Genomic DNA, 22164 nt, shown 5'->3' with positions numbered 1-22164 from the left:
CAAAGAAGTCAAAAAATGTTTTGAATTCAAAGGTATCCAAGATAAAATGTTAAATGCAACAAAAAACTGATCTTCCCAAATATACCCCAAAACACTGTTTAAATTCTTATATGTAAGAATTTTCATGTATTAAAGGGTTAGTTCACCCAAAAATGAAAATAATGTCATTTATTACTCACCCTCATGTCGTTCTACAACCGTAAAACCTTCTTTGGAACACAAATTAGGATGTTTTTGATGAAATCCAATGGCTCAGTGAGGCCTGCATTGCCAGCAATGGTACTTCCTCTCTCAAGATCCATAAAGGTACTAAAAACATATTTAAATCAGTTCATGTTGGTATGGTGGTTCTACCTTAATATTATAAAGTAACGAGAATATTTTTTGTGTGCCAAAAAAAACAAAATAATGACTTCTTAACAATATCTAGTGCTTTTCAAAACACTGCTTCTTGCAGATGTAGAAAGACACAAGGGTGAGTAATAAATGCCATTATTTTCATTTTTGGGTGAACTAACCCTTTAATCGTTTTTTTTTATTGCCAACGTATGAACAGCTTGTAATGAAGTTGATTTCTATAGAGAACTGTAGACTGATTTTCATGTGAAGGACTTGGGATGTTTTTGCCAGGAAAATCAGAATTATGTTTACGCCCCCGGGAACCTCTCTTCCGTTCAATGACACATGAAACAAATGATTATACTACATTCAGGATGCCAAAAGAGCTATTCAGTACTGTAATGTCAATGTGTCATGCAAAGAAATGGGATTAATTCAAACTATAGTCTCACATAGCCTGATCTAGTCTGAAATATAGGCCTACTTTATAATCAAACTATCATAGCAGTGTAATTTAAACTACCTCATCTTTCGACATGATGTCTGTGAATTTCAGAGCTGGTGCAAACATATCCACATCGTAGAAGTTGCTGGCTGCAGTTCACTTAACAGCCACCAGTGTCGCTAATAACAAGGGTTTCTGAATTCTAAATATAGCCCCTTTAAATAATGTCCAAAACCACAGTTTGAAATTAACTTCCAAATCTACCCATGATGTTCAAAAAATTATTCAATTATTTATTATTTCTATGATATCAACTTTTATAAAGTGCTGTCTAGGTTTTTGAAGTGTATTTAGTGGCTCAGCTACTCCTTTTCAGCAATCTTCCTGGCAGCAGTGCACAAAATGTTACCCGTTGTCTCAGCAGATTACAACCTTCTAACTGTGCACCTTTCTTTGCCCCCTCCCCCCAACAGACACACACATTAACATATGCAAGGATCCATGGAAAGAAGCAGTGGATCTTGTGCACTTGTGTGTTCTGCTCTCCTTTTATTTGGAAAGGCATTGTTACCCTGGTAACAGCCACTGCGCAATTTTACTTGCGTGAGTTTAGTGTCCTTAAACATGAAGAGCACTTCACTTGGTGTAGGGAACTGAGGTGTATTGACATAAATGTTTTTATGCGATGCTTGTGTGTGTTTGTCTATCTTTGAGGCATTTAAATATTGTTGGGAAAATTCATTGATCATTGACGTATTACCTGTAGAAAATAGCCTGTATGAAAAACACTGGAAAGCACCGGGTTTTCTGCTCAGAAAGTATTAGACGTAAATGCATTCAATGTAAAGAACAATTACAAGTTGTGGAAAGTACCAAAAAGACCATTAAAAATATGTTTTTAAAAAATATAATTTTTGGAGATTCGCCACCATTAAAAATAAAATTAAGGAGGATTCATAAACAATGGTGGCAAAACGGCAGGGTGGAGCTAAAAGAAAAAGATAGCTAGAGGAATCCCCACTGGATCTGTAACGATAAGAAATAAATATAAAATGATAAATAAAATGAGTTGATTTGCCCAGATTAGATCAGATGTGAAGCTGGCATCTCACTTTGTTGCTTGGCAATAAAGATTATCTTCTGAAGACCTGGAACTTCTGACTCTGAGAGCTTTCTTTAAGAAGACATCAGAAACATCTTAGGAGACTGCAGACTGGCCACAACAACATCGATCATGCACATGCCACAACCTGAAAGGAGATATTTTGAACAATGTTGGTAACTAGACAGTTGATGGTAGCAAATGACTTTTTTTCCTATTATGGAAGTCAATGGCTACCGTCAACTGTCTGGTCACCAACATTCTTCAAAATATCTTCTTTTGTGTTCAAGAGAAGAAAGAAACTAATTCGGGTTTGGAACAACTAACCTGAAGGTGAGTAAATGATGACAATTTTAATTTTTGGGTGAACTATCCCTAAGTAAAATTAAATAGTCAAAGCCTACTTACACTGGATGTGCAGGTTTCGGCTGCAGTCATATCATCATCTATGAAACACCTGCGATTCACAACTACCTTCTAATGCACCGACATTCACAAATAATTGACAGTTTTGGGTGAGTAAGGGCAAAACGCACCAGATACCTTCAATATCCTGTAGATGACGATATTGCTTCTTTTGTAGCAGAAACAAACTGCTACAGAAAAAGTTAAGTGCCATGCAAAATATGAGTAACTGCATTACTCATCACAAATGTGAGTAAAGAGTTATTTAAAAATGTAGTTGAGTAGAGAGTAAAAGTTGATAAAGGCATATTTTGAAAATTGAAAATTATACCAAGATTTACTCACCCTCAAGCCATCCTAGGTGTATATGACTTTCTTATTTCAGATGAAAACAATTGGAATTATATATTTAAAAAACTACTGTTGGGTTGGAAAAATATCCATATTTAACACTTTATTAACTATAATAACTAGCTTCTGGCAAACGGCCGTACTCATTGATTTGCGAAAGAAGAGTAACCTCTGACTTGGCGCATGACATAATGACGAACGCAGAAGCACAGAGGAGAGAGCAAAACACAACACCGGTCACGAATTAGAAGTCTAAACCGAGAATTTTTAAAGAGAAATGTCAGAGAAGATGAGCTTGAATTTGTTGCCCAGCCCTATTTGTTTAAACCGCGAGAGGCTTCTAAGCTTACAATACTCCTACATCTACCGTCATACATCGCGTCAGGGGTTACTCTTGTGGCGCAAGTCGACTTGTGCAGTATGCGTACGGTCGTTTACCAGAAACTAGTTACTTTAGTTTATAAAGTTTTAAATATGGATATTTTTCTTACAAAAAAACATTGTTTCACTTCAGAAAGCCTTTATTAACCCCCTGGAGCCATATTGATTATTTTTATGATGGATGTATGCATTTTTTTAGGCTTCAAAAAACACCCCCTGTTCACTACCATTATAAAGCTTGGAAGAGCCAGGATATTATTAAATATATCTCCAAATGAGTTTGTCAGAAAAAAAAAAAAAAAAGCACTTAGGTAAGTCGCTAATGGAAAGTTGGATAAAGGGGAAAAAACAGACTGTGGGTGCTACTTGGCCAGAATAAACTAAGAATTGGACCAAATTTTATGCCAACAGTTAAAAATCTGGCTTTGCAAGAAGCATGAAGTGCCAGTTCTAAACAGAGCTGTTCTGTACATCTCTTCATTTTTGCATTCTTGCTTTAAATAAACATCATGTGTCTCAGCAATACACTTCAAGCCATAACTTGCTTTCCTCTCTTCTACTGCGTCTTCCCTGTCTTTCCTTCAAACCGTCTTGCGTTCAGTCTACCCTGCCAGACACGTGTCTGTCTTTCATTCCCACGCCCACATTCTCCCAGCATGCATCAGGCCCTGTTGCAGTGAGTGACTCTATGCAAACATATGCCCCCCGCATAGCGCCACACTTCAGACTGCATTTCGCCGCTCTATAAACAGTGGGCGAACGGAGGCGGGGCTTTGGTTCTTGACGGACAGCTGCGTAGGTTGCGGTCAGGCCCAGACATGTTAAAGACCGTTGGGCTGCAATAGAGCTCGTTGACACGCTGATTGGTGGAATGTTGTCGTTAAGTGGCAGTATATATGTGTGTAGGTGGACGGCTCCATGTCCGACATGCTGCTCCTGTTTAGATTGGACAAGCCTAACACCCACAACATCTATGCCTGTCACTCTCCGCTCCCACTCCGTCCACAAGGCCTCACGGACAGGAAAAATCCCCTCCTGCGCCCCCTGTCAGCCAATAGATCAAGACTGATTGACATCTTGTTTAAATGAGATATAGAGCAGTCTTGCTCCATTGATCAGCAGACGTAAAAACCACTAATCAATAGCTAGTCGTGGTGAAGAGGACGATGAGGGTTTTTTTTACCCAGCTTTACCAGTTCCTCTAAGGTCTCTAAGGTCACTCATGGAGTCATAACAACTACTTAAGCCATCAGTCACATATTGAACGCCTGTTAAAAGCCCACAGCTAATATCACCCATCGTCTTTCTCTGGCCTGATCCCAGCTGGGATGATCTAATGGACATATACACATGATATATGACAGCCAGAAACAGACAGATTTATCAACCAATCAGTGACATGTCTATGCTTTATGTAAGCCAATCAAAATGATTTATCAAGCCATTACTGCTAGGTTATGCATCAGCCCACAGCAGAGGTCATATATATAAAATCAAAGAAACATTATATAATATATAACACATTTACATATATATATATATATATATATATATATATATATAAAATTTTCTATTAAAATATCCATAAAAATATTTTAGATATTGTATACATTATATAATCAATGGTATACTTGAAGCTGAATATTGTAGCTCTGACATGAAAATACCCCGACTAATCTCTGTGTTAAAGGGAACAAGGGAACTAATTAAGAACCTGCGCATAAAATCTCTTCTCGTTTTCATGATCTGTCTATTTACATCTGTCTATTTACATCAGTTTAATTCTGAAAATAAAGTGTGAGAGGCAAATCATCCCCTTATGGTCTTTTTTACCCTGCAAACCCTGCTCCTCATCTTCTTGGTTTAAAAACTGAGCGTGACTTTTCTCCTCAAATGCATGAAATGCAGTGAGAGGAATTGACATCTTAACAACAATAAAGAGCAAAATAAACAGAATAACCCTCATCGTTATAATTATCTACTGCCCTGAGGCTCAACTATGAATTATTCATTTAGTAGGTAATTAAATGCATGTGTGAGGGGTGCAGTGACAGTACGTCGCAGGGACGTAACATTGATATGTGACGTTAAAGAAATAAATCTTTGTTTCCTGCAATCACACCCAACAGTCAGCTCCACTCAGCAAGGGAAATCTGAATTATTGTCATTGTTCACAATTGTATTCGCGTACAATAGCACAGAATATTTATGACTACCAAGTTTCATATCTTTGCAGAAAAAGCCAAGCTATTTGAGTCTTGATTGCTAATATTATGGAAAAATTGTGGTCTATTACAGCCAGACAAAAGGTCACATGGGCCTCTTTTCGTGGTTTAATGCTTTGGTTTAGTCTTCAACCACACATATATGACATAACGTCATCTCACCCAGTCCACGGTGTCCAATACCATAACTCAGAAATATTACCATTAGTCACTACTTTTATATTGTCCTCTATAAAAGAAAGAGTATGTGAATAGAGAGCCTATTACGTTCTGACGTGTGTATGTGCGTGTGTCCAAGACCACTAATATCACGGTCTGGTTTGTACTGTAATAACATTACACTCCATTCACTTTATTACACATTACAGGGATTGTGGTCGGATTCATTTTGCCCTAATGGCATTTGGTGGGTTTACTAATCAGTCTCTAGGGAAGATTGTGTCTCCAGACTACCTTGATCTCCTAGCATCTGTACATACACACACAAACACACGGCCCTGTAAACAGGATAGACAACAGTATTCATGCAGCATGGGTACATATCATGCTATCTACAACATCAAAAATCTTTCATCAGACCAGCTGAAGCATTAAAATCCTCCTGGGGCCGGTTGCACCAGCTGTGTGTAAGTTACAACTTAGCCTAGATTTGACGTAAATGGGCACTAAGTTACAACTTACGCACTACTAATATTTTTGCGTTGCACCATTAAACTTAATTGAAGCCTAACTGTGTATAAACTAAACGTTTACAGAAGCCTCTGATCAGGAGTAATGGTTGGAATAAATAAGCAGACTGACTGAACTGCATCAATAAGCTTATATTTTACCCAACAAACTTCAATTCTTTAGACATTTATGATACTGCTAACATTTCCACTCATTTACATTTTAAAAGAGAGAGCATTATGTGAATAAACTTATTAGCAGCTCTTCAACACAAACCCATCCTAAACAGTGCGTCTCTGTGCACATCGGTCCATATTGTGCATGTCAAAAAAAAAAACCAACAAAAAAAAAAACAGTTATAATAAATAAATGTCATTTCTTATGGTTTTTTTTTTTTGTATCAGTATTTATTTATAGATCATTTAGCTTCAAATACAGTTTCTGAATGTTATTTACATATTAAACACCTTATTATGTTATTTATGATTAAGTCATATTGTATTTAATGGAAACATATTTTTAGGCAAAAGAAGTTAGAATGAAAGAAACTGATCTAAACTATCTAAACAAATTAGTTCAATGTAATTAACTTTTATGAGTATTTGGAACTTTCTTTTTCTTTTGAGTTCACAAAACTGACACATTTTAAGTAATCTGAATTGTTTCATTGTTTTGAGTTTTATGAACTTGTTTCTTTTGATTTAGGCAAACTGAAACTGGGCTGGGATTTTCATTTCCCAGCATGCTTTTCCATGACACTCAAAAATGAGAGTAAATGCTAAATTTAAGTGTTATAAATGTTTTGGTATGCTAGTTTAGAAGAGTTTCTGTTATGTTGATTTTTTGTAGGGTTACAATGGTGACGAGTGGAGCATGAGCTTTATTTTAACAACAGAGACGTGTGTTAAATGTTTTATATTCCTTTACTCAGTCAGCAAGTTATATGCTATGCTGTTACCAATTAGCAAGGTAGCATTTATTGAATAAGTAAGCTAGATAAACTACTAGAAATATTTAAGTTGAGATTACATGATAATTTCAAGTTAAATGAATGAATTCGCTTACTCAAATATTTTTCTTTGGAAAACCAGGGATCTAAAAAAGTAGTACTGTATTATGTGGAAGCCGAATTTTAAAGTCTTTACAATGGCATTCACTGTATAAAGATCCTAAGGTTAAAAAACTCACAACTTCCATAGTAGCTTTATCGAAATTGTCAAGAATTTGCATTACCCTGACTCAGGTCCATACAGTATATACTGTGTATTATGCAGTTTTCCAGTCTAAACATTATGCATTTCATGCCAGACACAAGTTCAATTGAATTTCACTGATGACAAGTCTGGAATGGCTTAGTTTGTTCAAAGAGCACCTTCACACCTTCCACAATAACCACACTGCATACCTTTATTAAGCACACGTGTCTCTAATGAACGAGAAGGTGTTAGATGATAATTGTAGCTCAGAAAAATTAAATCAAATCTCTCTTACATTAAACTCAAGGACCTACATAAACATTTGCAATAACAAAACAAGCCTCCACATGTATCTTGCCATGAACAATTGGAGACACGATCACATAGAGGGCAACAAGCTCAAGGTTGAGCACCCTGGGGGCTCTTGGGTGGGTCTGAGGCTCAAGACGGCTAATGTTCTTGGCTCTAAATCTTCATTACCGATTCAACCAACACACCCTCACAGCCCTCAGTCCAGCTGGGTCTCCCTTACTGACAGACTGGCAGACTTTAAGATGCCCAGGTGGCACAGGAAGCCCTGGAACTATGCCTAGCTGAGCGGACACACGCAAATACACACATTAACAACACAGCGAATATAATACATTTTGCACACAAACACAGACTAAAGCGCCGCTCTACCTTAGCACAATTAGCGCAGCACACATTGCTCGAGGGCGCGAGAGGAAATGAGATTTTTGGTAGGCGTGGGGAAGATGGGGGAAAGGAGGGAGGGAGGGAAGGAGGGAGGGAGGGAGGGATGAAGGAAGGAGAGAGGAGAGGGAAGCAGGGTGCAGGAGGATTAGGTAGGCGGTGGGGGTTATGCTTGGAGAAGGAAATATAATGCATATTGCGGTAGTATGTACTCAGTAAGGTAAACGCTCGGCGCCCATATAAAAAACCCCTCTCACACTCTCAATCCTCACACGTACCTGTCTCCATCTAGCGCTCACGCTTCCCGGCCCTCACGTCGCACCTCTCGCTCTGTCACGCCTAATTATAGGGAAAAGCGGGATGATGACAAAGCAAAATGCATTATAAAAGCGAGCTGCGCTTAAACAGGCTAATTAACTACTGTCAGCCGCCTTTTACACATGCGACAAAGCGCCGGGTTTAATGGGATTTAATTAAAATTTATCAAAAGGCAGTTCATTACAAACACTGTTTCCACATTATGTATCATACAAATTTCAACAAATAAATGTGTCACGGGAAGGACGCATAGTTATTTATGAAGTGTAATACCGGCACACTGAGTAGAGGACCTCATCTAAATCAAGTGTGAGATTTTGGATTAGGTCTACTACTGTCAACTATCACTGACACATCTGCCCTAACCGTTAAATGATCTTATGGGTTAGCTGAATACATTTGAGATCTTACGCACACTATCTCTGCAATTCAGATGTTCAATCCAAACCTTACAAAAGTTAGAACATGCTTTAAATCCACTTTTTAAAGAACAGATCACACAAAATTTCATTTACTTACACTCATGTTCAGAGCGTGTCATGAACAATCGAGTATGCCTTGTAGCCGTTTGTAATGCCAGATCAAACAAAAAAACTACCTGTATAAAAATTTGCATTGGTTATTGAATAAGCCAGAAGGCTAATTGACTAAGCGAGTATGCTGAGTGGCCATCTAGCAAAACAGAAGCTAACAAAAAAAAAAAACACAAAGATGAAAAAGTGATTAATTTCACAATCTATAGCTTCAGTTACACTTCTGCACACTACCGTTTAAAGGTTTGGGGTCACCAAATATGCATTAAATTGATTAAATGTGACAGTAAAGACGTGTATAATGTCTTTATACACATACAAAAGATTTATGTTTCAAATAAATGCTTTTCTTTTGAACTTTTGAAAAAGAAAAAAAAAAAACGTATCACTGTTTCCACAAAAATTTAAGCAGCACAAATGTTTTCAACATTGATAATCACAAGAAATGTATCTTGAGCAGCTTATCAGCATATTAGAATGATTTCTGAAGGATCATGTGACACTGAAGACTGTAGGAATGATGCTGAAAATTAAACTTTTCCACTACAGGAATAAACTACATTTTAAAATATATTCAAATAGAAAACAGTTATTTTAATAATAATATTTTACATTATTATTGGTTTTACTGTATTTTTGATCAAATAAATGCGGCCTTGGTGAGAATAAGAGACTTCAAAAACATTTTAAAAAAATCTTACCGATACCAAATTTGTGAACGGCAGTGCATGTAAAAATGTAAAAGACATTAACTGGCATATAACCAGGACATCATAAAGCAATTTTTTGAGATTTCTAATCAGGCACTAAATAGAGTTATGCAAGTATTTTTTGTTTTTTTTAAATACATCATAAAAGTAGCATATTGAATTCGCATCCTAACTTAGAACCATTTTGAAAAGATCTATAGTGTGATATGCATGGCTACACATGTATGTACAAAAGGAAAAAATAAACTCTATAGACATAAGTGACAATGAGCCGAGACGTGTTTGGCACATGCTACTCGGCTCATTTTATATTCTACCGAAATGAGGAAATGTCTGCTGGCCTTGCGCTAAGGACCCTGGTGTTCAGCTTACTTTGGCAGTATTGGGGTGCGCAGCCTAAGGCTTTGGAGGCCCCTGGCAGTCCGAGGTCCTGGGGCGTTAGGCCCAATGGCTCTATCCATAATCCAGCCTCGCACATGTTCCAAAACCATGAGTGACTTTCTGCTGGAACACAGAAGATGTTTAGAAGAATGTTCTTTTCTATAAAATGTAAGCATATTGTGACCATGAATGGCCAAGCTCTAAAAAAGGGCAAAAAACACCAATAAAGTAGACATACAACTTGTATGCTACATTACAAGTCTTATGAAGCCACATGATAGCTTTACATGGTTCTTGTGCAGTTTGTAAAGTTGATTTTCTGTGAATAATGGCTGTTTCTCATTGTATTGCATTGAAAGTCTTAGAAGATGAAATAACTAAATTTATGGTATTTTATAGAGCTTTTTTGTTGTTTATAAGGCCTGAAAAGGGGGTCATTGTATGTTTTTGATATATTGAAAAGAGCAAGTTCACCAAAAAAAAAAAAAAAAAAAAAATCGGGCCAAAACGTTGTTATTGTTAAAAGTAAAACTATTAAAAACTGTTTTGTTAACTGAAATAAAGCTAAACTTAAAATTAAATTAAACAATTAAAATGTTGCCTTGGCAACTAACTGAAATGAATAAGTTTAAGTTGCAATAATAAAATAAAGCTGCAAGCAGCGAAAAAAGGGCCCTTGTACCTGGGGCCACCGCCACCCGGTGGCCTTAGGAAAACACTGAATAGTGGGTGACATGCATGTAAGTAAGTAAATACAGGAGAAATTTGAAGTTTAAAGTTTGGGGCAGATCGGACATTGTATGCCTGAGTTACAACAGCTTCCTTTTTCATGGCGAAACATCAGACTTTGTCAGGCCGCCACAGGCACGCCGTTCAACGAAAACCCAAGATCATCGCAATTTAACATCACTAAGGCCTTAAGATTAGACTGACAACATATGATGTTGATCTGATTAAATCTCTATGAGGAGTTAATCACAGTATAAAACATGACATTTCCTGTTGCCCACAGGTGGCGCTATGACTGTAACAGCCTTCAGTGAAAACTCAAGATCTTCACAATTTAACACTGCAAAGGCCTTTAGATTAGACTGACCAAATATGATGTTTATCTGATTAAATCTCTAGGAGGAGTTTGTTAAAGTACAACATCTGGAAATGGAAAAAAATGAAAAATTTAGCAAAAAAAAAAAAAATTCCAAATATCTCACTTCCTGATGGGTTTTCAGATTTTGCACCCAGGGACTTTTTTGTAGGGAATGGGCTGTTACATCTGTCTACCGAATTTCATACCTGTATGTGAAATGTAGCGCAAAGGACACTTTATTGAAATCTTGTAGGTGGGGCTATTGAGCCATTTTGCCACACCTAATTCTGAAACCCATATCAGATGTAAATTTTCACCAATTCTGACGCATTTCATGAGTTTTTGAGCACGTTTAGGGCCTCAAATGCGATTCATTTTGGAGAAGAAGACTGACTGAGCAATTACAATAGGGTCCTCACACCATCGGTGCTCGGGCCATAATTATTATTAAAAGTGACATTTTAAAAAAGCGCTAAATGGAAAAAAAGACAAAAAGACATGACAAAAAATTGCTAAAACTTAAAACTAAAACAAAACTAAAACGGATTTTTTAAAAAATATTTATAATGAATTAAAATGAAAAATTTCTTTTATTCATTTGTTAAAGCTAAAATTAAGATGAAAACTGAAAATGTTGAAATAAAAGCACATTCAAAATATTAATAAATTCTATAAAAATAATATATTTAAAAAAAAAATACTAAAATAACACTGAGCCAAAATGAGGTGACAGTAAATGACAGAATTTCATTTTTTGGGTCAGCTATTCATTAACCTGCTGTTTTGGGCTATCCCACAACACATTTCAGCAACCGGCTAATTACTCACAACTCCTGTAGAACTTGAAAAACACTTTTATCCACTCCTTAACAAAACATAAATATGCCAATAAAGTCAAAGTGGCGAGCAAGTAATGACTGAGTATGAGTCAGTAATGGCCGTCCTAATGAAAAGTAATGGCTGGGGAAGAGAAAGGAAAAGTCATTAGTGTTTTTCACAAGTAAGAATGGAGGGAGGGCCTGACATTTGACAGTCTCCTCTCTGTCTTACACTCTCCCTCTGTCCTGTTGTGTCCTGATGGCAGATGGATACTGCATGACAACAAGGTTATGAGGTCACAACCACACGGGAGGGAATGTGTGTGTGCGCTTGTGTGTGTGTGTGTTTTCCCTGCCAGTTCGGTACATGGATGAATGTGAGCATTACATGTGTCAGCAGACGGGTGACAGCACAGCATTCATTAATAAAAACAAAAAGAATTTAGCTCCAGTAGTGCAGAAGAGGGGCTCGAAAAGGGGGCGCACGGAAAAATGGGAGGGATAGGTTTCACAGACAGGCCTGAGTGTTCAATACTGCCACGGCTGTGAGCTTTCTCTATCATTCTCCCTCTCCTTTTCTTGCTCCCTGACAGAGCCAACAAAGAGCTCACACTCCAGTCTATGCTGAGGTAAGCCAGATCATAATGAAGCTGAGGTCTCAAAGGGGATTCCCTTGTGTGGCGGCAAATCTCAGTGTGTGTGTGTGTGTGCAGCTACACATTATGAAAGTATGTACCCCTGAATATTATGTCTCCAGAAGTGCGTTCAAACATCTTGGAGTGTTTAGTTGCTATCCAAACTCTCTCCCTCCATCTCCATCTGTCTGTTCACTGTTGAAAGGATCAGGTTTTCCTATTAGGCTGCGTAACTCGTAAGCCTACCTTAGTCAGTCAGCTTATTTTATGACTATACTAGTACACCAACTAGACCACTACCAAAACCAAGAATGGAAATTCATTCAAGTGGTAGGTCACCAAAAAAAGGTCATTTACTCTACTGTTTTTGTCCATGCAATGAAAATCAGTGGCAGGGCTGCACAATTAATCTTAATAAAACCGAAATCAGGATATGGCTTAGCGCCATCCTTTGCGATTTGATAACTGCGCTGTGCTCTTTTACACGCAAGCAGCTCGTGATCTGGTGTTTTCAGCATCTCAGACTAATCTCTGCATCTGCTATGAGTTTGGGTCGCTTATAAAGTGCAGTTGGGAATGCAACATGCGCCAACCATCTTCCCAAAATTTTAATGAGAAACGCTTATAAATTAGTTGTCAAAAAAGAGAAGCTTTTAAGGGCTTCATGGTTTTCCTCCAAAATACAAGTTTGATGGTGTAATGTTTGAAAATGAATTTAGACAGCCGTAAATATTTGTATTGCAATTTTACAGTTGAATAACAAAAATTAGACACAATATAAAATTACATATAGACACACACCCACCCACATATACACAGTACCAGTAAAGTTTGGAAACGTTAAGGTTTTTTAATGTTTTTGAAAGAAGTCTCTTCTGCTCATCAAGGCTGCATTTATTTGATATAAAATACAGTAGAACAGTAATAATGTGAAATATTATTACCAGCATTTATTTGAAACAGAATCTTTTGTAACATTATACACTACTGTTCAAAGGTTTGGAGAGAAATTAATACTTTTATTCAGCAAGGATACATTAAGTTGACCAAAAAAGACATTAAAGACATTTATAATGTTACAAAAGATTTTATTTAAAATTAATGCTGTAATTTTGAACTTTCTATTCATCAAAGAATAAATAAAAAAAAAAAATAAAAAAAAAACTGTACACAACTGTTTTCAACATTGATAATCAGGGCTTCACATTAACACCCGCAAACCCAACAAATGCGGGTGGATTTCAGCAGTGGCATGTAACGCAGTCACTCCTACTAACCACTCTGGCCATATTTTATATTCAATATATACTTTTTTTGGTCACACTTTAGATTAGGGTCCAATTCTCACAATTAACTAATTTTTAACTTTGACTTTTGCCTTAATAAACTCATAATTACTGCTTAATAATAGTTAGTAAGGTAGTTGTTAAGTTTAGGAATTGGATAGGATTAAGGGAAGTAGAATGTTCATGCAGAATAAGGCATTAATATGTGCTTTATAAATGCTAATAAACAGCCAATCTCCTAGTAATATGCATGTTAATAAGCAACTAGTTAAAAGGTTAGTTCACCCAAAAATTAAAATTCTCTCCACAAATTAAGAAATCTTTGATAAAATCCGATGGCTCAGTGAGGCCTCCATTGCCAGCAAGATAGTTAACATGCCCAGATCAAATGCCCAGAAAGCTAATAAAGTCATATTTAAAACAGTTCATGTGACTACAGTGGTTCAACCTTAATGTTATGAAGCAACAAGAATACTTTTTGTGCCGAAAAAACAAAATAATGATTTTATTCAGTGAAGCTTCGAAGCTTTATGAATCTTTTGTTTCGAATCAGTGGTTCGGAGCATGTATCAAACTGCCAAAGACACGCCCCCCTAGTGGTGAATTACTGAAATTTCGAAACACTTATGACGTAATGAAGCCTCGTTACGTTCCGAACCACTGATTCGAAACAAAGATTCGTAAAGCTTTGAAACTTCATGAAGCAGTGTTTCGATATGAAGCAGTTCATGTGACTACAGTTGTTCAACCTTATTATGAAGTGACGAGAATACTTGTGCACCAAAACAAAAAAAATAACGACTTTATTTAACAATATCTAGGATGGGCGATTTCAAAACACTGTTTCATGAAGATACCAGCTCCGAACCACTGATTCAAACAAAAGATTCGTAAAGCTTCAAAGCTTCACTGAATAAAGTTATTGTGTTTTTTCAGTGCACAAAAAGTATTCTCGTCGCTTCATAACATTGAGGTTGAACCACTGTAGTCACATGAACTGTTTTAAATACGTCTTTAGTAGCTTTCTGGGCATCTGAAAGTGTTAATTATCTTGCTGGCATTGGAGGCCTCACCGAGCCATCGGATTTTATCAAAAATATCTTAATTTGTGTTCCGAAGATGAACGAAGGTCTTATGGGTGTGCAACGACATGAGGGCGAGTAATAAATGACAGAATTTTCATTTTGGGGTGAACTAACCCTTTAATAGTGAGAATTGTACCCTAAACTAAAGTGTTACCCTTTTTTAATTGTAGTCTTTTAAAAAGCCATCTTAAATAATAAAATAAGTGAAATGTAATGTTGTCAAAAATATAGATTTTTCGATAAATATCAATACTGAAATACCTGCTGAAAACCCATGTGTAACAGTATAATAGATCCATGCGTCAGGTCTTAGTGACAGCAGCCTAATATACCTACTGCCAAATTATTAGATAATATTAAAAATATCTATATGGCAGTTTTTCCCCATGGTATTGATATCAAAATTGTGTCCAGTGAAAATGATGAGTGGCTAGTAACTTTGGAAAACCACTAGCCACAGTGGCAAGCCCTGTTGATAAGAAGAAGAAATGTTTCTTGAGCAGCAAATCATCATATTTGAATGATTTCTGAAGGATCATGTGACACTGAAGACTGGAGAAATGAAATTTCAGCTTTGATCACAGGAATAAATTACATTTTAACATTCAATATTCAAATAGAAAACCCACTTATTATTTTAAATGGTAATAATATTTCACAATATTACTGTTTTTACTGTATTTTTGATCAAATAAATGCAGCCTTTGTAAGCAGAAGAGACTTCTTTCAAAAACATTAATTTAAAAAAAAATTATATAAAAAAAAAAACTATTATTATTATTTTCTAGACATAATGATTTATAATCACAAAATGTTTGGCCAAATAGTGCAGCCCTTCAAAAAAACAAAACAAAAAACAAACAAACGTGGAGCTTTAAAAATATTGGAGCCCTACTGACTTTCACTGAACAGAAGAAAAACTGAAACATTTTTCAAAAAAAAAAAAAATAATAATTTGTGTTCCACAGAAAAAGGAAAGTCATGCAGGTTTGGAATGACACGAGGGTTAGTAAATGATGACAGAATGTTCAGTTTTGGATGAACTATCACTTTTAAATTGAATGGACATTCAATAATAGTATGTTTAAATGCTCAGCCTCCCTCCTGAAATATCCCTGTCTGTCAGCACACATGACTGAAGCCCAGTTTAGTATTATAGCTGTATGGGAAGGAGACAGAGACACACATTATACCGTTCAGGGACCCTGCACAGCCCCAGACCCTCGCGGACTGGAATGCTGAAAATGAACAAATTAGGAGTGGATGGAGGTGTATGGGGGATGTAGTTACGATTGGGAAAGAAAAAAAATGTGCGATCAGTTGTTTTTGGACACGCATCATTTTCCCTGCAAAGAAGCTTGGCAGCTGCTGCGTGAGCAGGAAGGGGGGTGATGGGGTAAATGGGAGTCGGGGAAAAAGCAAAGCGGAGATTGTGTGGACGAGAGAGACCGTCCATCCAGCATTGTCTGGAGAGAGAGGAGGAGGGGAGGGAGTGACTGAAATCAAAATGAAAAGTGAAGGAGGGGGTGTTACACAGAGACCACCTGTTTTGTTAAAGAAACAAACAAAAACATGCTTCTCTCAAAACTCAAAACTCTTCTCTTAAATCGTTACTAGTGATGCGTGGTGATTGGAACAAGTCTATAACCATAAGCATTAAACTTTGCCGTGTAACTCATCCTGTACCATTTGTGCTACAGACAGAAGTGATACCTCAAAACATGTGGCAGGTTGAGAAGAGGTGTGCTATTACTTTTCTATGCAATCTGACTAATGACTTTCACCTGCTGGAAGACAATAAAACAAGCAAAAACATCCCATAGACTTACACTGAAGGAAGGATGTTAATCGTATCGGTTAGTTCACCAAAAAATGAAAATTGTCATTAATTACTCACCCTCATGTCGTTCCACACCGGTAAAACCTTTGTTCATCTTCGGAACACAAATGAAGATATTTTTGATGAAATCCGAGAAGTTTCTGATCCCCATAGAAAGCAACGTATAACTACCACATTCAAGGTCCAGAAAGGTAGTAATGATGTCATTAAAATAATCCATGTGACTACACTGGTTCAATCTTAAAGGGTTAGTTCACCCAAAAAGAAAATTATGTCATTAATGACTCACCCTCATGTCGTTCCAATCCCGTAAGACCTCCGTTCATCTCCGTTCAAGGCCTCCGTACGGTAGACTGTCCATGTCCAGAAAGGTAATAAAAACATCATCAAAGTAGTCCATGTGAAATCAGTGGGTCAGTTAGAAGTTTTTGAAGCATCTAAAATACATTTTGGTCCAAAAATAACAAAAAGTACGACTTTATTCAGCATTGTCTTCTCTTCCGGAATCCGTTCCATTGAATTGATTCCATTGAATTGATTCCACTGAATCCTTTCATCTGTCGGCGTTGGTAATGCACTTTTACGTCGTTGTTTTTGGCGATTAGGACATCCGCGACATGCACACTTACGCACCATTTTAAAAAATATAGCAATACCAAAATACATACAATGTAGAATAGCTTGAATACCGCATGCGTCTCCCTCAGACTGTAAATGAAGCTCGGGCGCACCGGATAACACGTCAGCAGCGTCTTACATCAGCAGCGTCACTGCGGAGTCGTGAACCCGGATTGACAACAGACCCGGAAGAGAATACAATGCTGAATAAAGTCGTAGTTTTTGTTATTTTTTGACCAAAATGTATTTTCGATGCTTCAAAAACTTCTAACTAACCCACTGATGTCACATGGACTACTTTGATGATGTTTTTATTATCTTTCTGGACATGGACAGTCTACCGTACAAACATTTTCAATGGAGGGACAGAAAGCTCTCGGACTAAATTTAAAATATCTTAAACTGTGTTCCGAAGATGAACGGAGGTCTTACGGGTGTGGAATGACATGAGGGTGAGTCATTAATGACATAATTTTCATTTTTGGGTGAACTAACCCTTTAATGTTATGAAGAGATGAGAATACTTTTTGTGCGTAAAAACAAAAAAAAAATAATGACTTTATTTAACAATTTCTTCTATTCCCTGTCATTCTCCTATGCTGTATACGTTGTAAACACAGTGCAGCGCTTCCAGGTTCTACGTCAGAACGCTGACTCAGTATTAAATAAAGTCATTATTTTTGTTTTGTTTTTGCGCACAAAAAGTATTGTCGCTTCGTAACATTAAGGTTGAACCACTGTAGTCACATGAACTGTTTTAAATATGTCTTTAGTGGCTTTCTGGACCTTGAATGTGGTAATTACGGTGCTTTCTATGGGGGATCAGAAACCTCTTGGATTTCTTAAAAAATATCTTTGTGTTCCAAAGATGAACGAAGGTCTTACTGGTGTGGAACGGCATGAGGGTGAGTGCTTAATGACAGAAATGTCATTTTTGGGTGAACTAACCCTTGAAGGCTGCTCAATTGCTGCTCAAAATTCTGTGTAAAAGCCAAACAAAATTGTGCCTGCTCTGAGCCACCTCAGCTTCTCGTATAAAAGTATACAGTTAAAATTGCTGTGTAAATGCATTTACACCACATCTGTGCATCTTTAAACAGTCCGGGACTTGGGTGGGCTCAGTTGACCAGTAAGCAGAAAACCAGAAAAAAAAAAAAATCCAAGTTTAATACAGTAATCAGTTATCACAGCTGCCAAAGCAGCATTTGATTGTGATGTATGTATATTTCCATTATTATTTAATCAGAAAGAAAAACATTATTGCTGGACAATAATAAATGCAGTTAAGTTATTGAGTTGATGTTTTTGAAGGCTTAACATGCTCAACAAGACTTCATTTATATCACCAAATATAAGTAAAATCAGTAATATTGTGAATCATTACAATTTAAAATAACTGTTGTCTATTTTAATATATTTTAAACCTTAATTTATTCCTGTGATCAAAGCTGCATTTTCAGCATCATTACTCCAGTCTTCAGTGTCACATTATCCTTCAGAAATCATTCTAATATGATGATTTACTGCTCAAGAAACATTTTTCATTATCAATGTTGAAAACATTGAAACCATGATACATTTGATGAATAGGATTCTTTGATGAATAGACAGTTCAAAGGAATAGCATTTACTTGAAATATATATTTTTGTAATGTTTTAACTGTCACATTTTAATGATTCCAATGCATCCTTGCTGAATAAAAGTATTCATTTCTTTCAAAAAAAAAAATCCTACACTGACCCCAAACTTTTTGAATTGTAGCATACATTTAAGCCAATTTACATTTATGTAGGCAACTATCCGTAAGTTTTAGTGCATAAAAGTGCGAGGGTTGATATCCATAGGCAATCTTTAGAGGTCGGAGACCTTAAGGCCGCCAGCAGCAAATATGAAGGAAATGTTAGGTTCTGTTCAGCTAGGCTGAAGAGATTTAGGTACTGACCAAAATGGGACCTTAAAGTGAATCACGTCACACACTCCTGGATATTAGACATATATATCCGCCTCTGCCACAGAGATCGATAAAGCCAAGTGTGTGTGTGAGAGATGATCGAAAAGAAAATCATAGAGCTGCCTCCACATCTCCGAAAACACAGATTCTGAGGCAAAGCGTGACGGCACACCTTTGTCTGTCTGTGGCCCAGCTGCACAACCTGGACACACACACACATTCCTTCTCTGAATGCAGCATTTGGCAGTATTTGAGGCTGACACTGCTGATGTCATTTGCAGCAATGAGTCATTGGGCCCACACTCCTGCTGTGTGTACTGGGCCCCTCGCACACACACAGACTCACACACACTTCTAGAACTGAACATGGGCCCATCTATTTGCTTCCCTTGGCATCGGAAGTCGTATATTTATGAGTGTGCCCAGACAAAACAAATATCCCTCATCTCTTTTCTCTTCTTTTAATTTAAACTCCTTTTTTCTCTTCTCTCGCTCTCTCTCCGTCCCCGTCGCCGGTTTAGCAAGCTAGCACGACTCATTGGCCCTCTGGACACACTCTATTCTGCCACTCCATTGTCGATCCGACGGCCTTTGTTGTATGGAGAAAAAGAGACCCCCGCCGTTCTTTCTCTGACACACACACACTCACACCCACACATACACACACATTCCACAAGCACAGAGGTCAAAGGGTGCAGCTGCCTCAATAAAGCAACGGGAGTGTGTGCGTGTGTGCGCGCGTCTTAAAAAGAGAGTAAGTGGGGGAGTGAGGGAGGTGGCGGATTCATTTTTACTTTTTTCCTCTTTTCTGGGCTGAAAGAGCAAGTGAGGGTGGGGAGAAGAAGGGAAACAGGGCAGCTATTCTGCTGCTGAAGGACTCTTGTCATTTGGAGAATTTTTGAGAAAACTTTTCAAATTGAATTTTGAGGCTTTGTGGGGTCCATTATTGTCTCATTGTTTGCGAGACTGTGTGCATTTGCGCATGTTCACGCAGCTAACCATTTTGTCTTGTTTTCCTGTGACATCTTTTTCAGTGTTAACGAAACCCCACAGAACACTTTTTTTCTTTGAGACTTGAAAAAAAGAAAACGAAGAAATCCCTCCAGACGAAGGCCGTATTGATTTTTTTTTGTTGTTGTTGTGCTATCTCAGGGTGTTGAAGTGTTAAAGCAGGGTGAGACTGACCTCAGGTCACTGGGCATCAAAACAGGCCATGGGGCAGAGAGATGGACGGTTGGTTTAAAAACATCATGCCGACAGGACGCTCTAAAGGGAGTGTCCTCCTGTCCAATCTGAAAGATACTAAAGAATAATAATAGGGTTTAGAAACAGACAAAATTTATCTTAACATACAGAATGACAGATAACAAACAATAGCAGAAAAAAAAAGTAATTCTGTAGGCTTTTCAATCCTTTTCAAAATGTTTTTGCTTTCTACCTTCACTGACCCACGTACAGTATACATCCACTGTGACTAAAGTTTGATGGCAAAAATACAGTAAAAACTGTAATATTGTGAAATATTATTACGATTTCAAATAACTGATTTCTATTTTAATTTATTCCTCTGATCAAAGCTGAATTTTCAGCATCATTACTCCAGTCTTCAGTGTCACATGATCCTTCAGAAATCAATCTAATATGATGATTTGCTTTTAAACATTTCTGATTATTATTAATATTGAAAACAGTTGTGTAGCTTAATACTTTTGTGGAAACCATTACATTACATTTTTTTTCAGGATTCTTTGATGAATAGAAAGTTCAACAGAAATAGAAATCTTGGTAACACTTCACTTAAAGCTCTTATGTAATATGTATAATGCATTATAAAGGCATTCATAATCTTTTCATGAATAATTGTAACCAAAGTAAAAACAGATTATAATATTTTCAGATTTGGAAATTGTTTTTTTGTTGTGTGTTTTAATGCATTATACTGTTTAATGAAGAGACGAGTATTATAATGTATCATAACTGTGGTTACAATTATTTATGAGACCATAAGGTGCATTACAAGTCATAATTACTGCATTAAAAATATTTTTCAAATGCATTATACATTTATGAATAAAGGCTTTAAGTAAAGTATTACCAAATTTTTTTTGTAACATTACAAATGTCTTTACTGTTGCTTTTAATCAATTTAATGTGTCCTTGCTGAATAAAAGTATCAATTTCTTTCAGAGACAAATACACTTACTGACCTCAAACTTAAGTGTGCAACAGGGAATAATGGATTCTATCCATCAAGAATGTACTGGACCTTGAAAAGTGGGTGTTTAACACAAGAATGTTAAATGTAAATTTGCAGATTTTTGAGTACGTTTACATGACAACGATATACTAAAAACAAAAAAGTTTTTCCTTTTTTCATTTACAGACGACAATGCTGTCAAAAAAATCCCTGTTCACACGGATCCGCGAAAATTACTTAAAATTATGTATTATTCATGCCAGGCTAGTAGTTGGCGATGTCAATTTATAAAGAAACACTACGAGCCTGTAGACCAGGGGTGGGGAACATTGATCCTGGAGAGCCATTGTCCTGCAGAGTTTAGCTCCAACCCTGAAAAAAACACTCACCTACCTGTAACTTTAGCAAAGCCCCTAGAATGCAGCCAAAAAAGCGTAACGGCTAATGCTAACGGTGGCTGTGGCGGTATGCACGGGCGGTACTGGCGGTACGCAGGAAAGGAGACCAGAGGTCATTACACGATAGGCTGAGAGGTGCCGCACATGATTAAGTTAGCCGTTGCGCTTTCTCCAATGGTAAGAAATACAGACCCTCTCATCTCCCTATAATATAGATAGAGGGTATTCGTCGACGTCACTTTCCCGCCGAAAACGCGCTCCCTCAGCTGGACTGAGTGGAAAAAGAACCTGCTGCGTGACTGGATTTAGCAGAGGAAACTGAGAAAACGCGAATAAAACTAACGAATTACACTAAAGGTTGGAATTGAATGTGTTCCTTACAACTTGTCAAATAAAACTAATCCATGGATATTGACATGCAGCCAGGAGTCGTGTTTCATGACATTTATATGTGCCTGATTTCGACGCCGGGGAAATACATAAAGCAAATCTGCCTGTGA

The 22164-nt window shown here is 37.1% G+C and overlaps 1 long non-coding RNA gene across 2 annotated transcripts in view; it reads right to left on the bottom strand.

The window, feature by feature from the left end:
* Nucleotides 1-21798, bottom strand: part of LOC125265565 — a 35592-nt gene extending 13794 nt beyond the window's left edge. The window contains exons 1-4 of one of the 2 annotated variants that reach the window (XR_007184285.1): nt 21660-21794; nt 21277-21335; nt 20255-20371; nt 9740-9868 (exon numbers count right to left, since the gene is read on the bottom strand). This is a non-coding gene — a long non-coding RNA (uncharacterized LOC125265565). Of the gene's footprint in view, nt 1-9739; nt 9869-20254; nt 20372-21276; nt 21336-21659 lie in introns of both variants that reach the window. The other variant, XR_007184286.1, reaches the window with a different exon arrangement.
* Between the last annotated feature and the right edge of the window lie 366 nt (nt 21799-22164).

Source organism: Megalobrama amblycephala, linkage group LG3, assembly GCF_018812025.1.
Source record: "Megalobrama amblycephala isolate DHTTF-2021 linkage group LG3, ASM1881202v1, whole genome shotgun sequence".
Classification (NCBI taxonomy): domain Eukaryota; kingdom Metazoa; phylum Chordata; class Actinopteri; order Cypriniformes; family Xenocyprididae; genus Megalobrama; species Megalobrama amblycephala.
This window is presented reverse-complemented; position numbering and strand designations above follow the sequence as displayed.